The sequence below is a fragment of the Ailuropoda melanoleuca genome, chromosome X (genome assembly GCF_002007445.2).
Source record: "Ailuropoda melanoleuca isolate Jingjing chromosome X, ASM200744v2, whole genome shotgun sequence".
In the NCBI taxonomy this organism is placed as follows: Eukaryota; Metazoa; Chordata; class Mammalia; order Carnivora; family Ursidae; genus Ailuropoda; species Ailuropoda melanoleuca.
Genome location: NC_048238.1, coordinates 20,068,521 through 20,069,707, shown reverse-complemented (window position 1 = coordinate 20,069,707; position 1,187 = coordinate 20,068,521). Strand labels below are relative to the sequence as shown.

At 56.9% G+C, this 1,187-nt stretch overlaps 1 protein-coding gene across 1 annotated transcript in view; it reads left to right on the top strand.

Moving 5' to 3' along the window:
• Positions 1-790: 790 nt before the first annotated feature.
• KLHL15 (kelch like family member 15) overlaps positions 791-1,187 on the top strand; it is a 48,433-nt gene continuing 48,036 nt past the window's right edge. The window contains exon 1 of the mRNA XM_034649839.1: positions 791-947. The gene's annotated coding sequence lies outside the window, so the exon portion shown is untranslated. The remainder of the gene's footprint in view (positions 948-1,187) is intronic.

The window sequence follows — 1,187 nt, the reverse complement described above, 5'->3', positions numbered from 1 at the left end:
GGGGTGGGGGTTGGGGTAGGAGAAATTCCTCAGTTTAGAATTAGAAATGGGCAATGGATGGCTTAATTTTAGTTGTAGAACCACTGGCCTCCAGCTGTGTATTTCTGTCATTTACATGTTTCTCACAAAGAGATTTCACAATAACAAATTTACAGAACAGTCCTATAGTGTAGTTTTAATATTCTTAAATCAAAAAAGGCATTATTTTAAAATAATTAGCTAGAATTCTACAGCCGATTTATTTAAAAAGAATAACCACCCCCAAAATCACTGCTCTCTGAATATGCATTCTTGCCATCTTATTTTGACGCGAATAGAACAGCGTTTTTAGATCCGACATTTCTGTGTGGTGCAGACACACCGTTTTCTATGAATTTTCCCACCTCTGGGAAATGCATTTCCGAAACGTGTAATTGTTGTGTAGTAAGCCAAGTGGAACTATGACGCAATAATCCCCTGCAAATTGCCCTACAAAAATGATGTCATTTGGCGCACATGTAGTCAATTTTATAACAGGTAGCTATGGCAAAGCTTCCTCCCCGTCGTCGCAGATTCCCCCACACCCACCGTGGTGTTCAAGATGCAAAGACATTTTCCGGGCGTCCCAATCCTCAACTTGTCGAGGGTGGGCGCACCGCAGTAGCTTGAGCCCACCGCTCTTGCAGACTAAGCGGGATCGCTGCGGGAAAACAAGCACCACCGAGCGTTCCCAGCCCCGACGGCGACGCCACGAGGGAAACCGCGTTGGGCAGGGCCCGCAGTGCAGCGCCGGGCCGCATTACTCCCTCGGTGGGGCCCGCCGGCGTGGCCGGCCTGAACGTGGGGCCCCGTGGGCGTGGGACAACCCTGCCCCCACCCCGCTCCCACACCCGCTCCCGCTCCCCCGGCGCCGGAAGTGACGCGCACTGGCTGAAACATGGCGGCATTGGCGCTCGACCAGGGGGAAGGTAAACACCCTCCGGGCCGCGGGCCGCGCGCGAGCCCCCTCGAGGCACCGATGGGGGCCGAGGGCGCCTCCGAGGCCTGCTTTCCAACTCTCGTCTTCCCACCCTTCGACCTCCCTACCCGCGTGGCAGGCTTCCGCGTTGCGACGACGGCGCATGGAGCCCCCTGCCGACGGGCCCCGCCTCCCTGGGCCGGCCCCGGGCGGCTCCCGCGGCCCGCAGGGGGCGCGCGGCCCGGAGCGG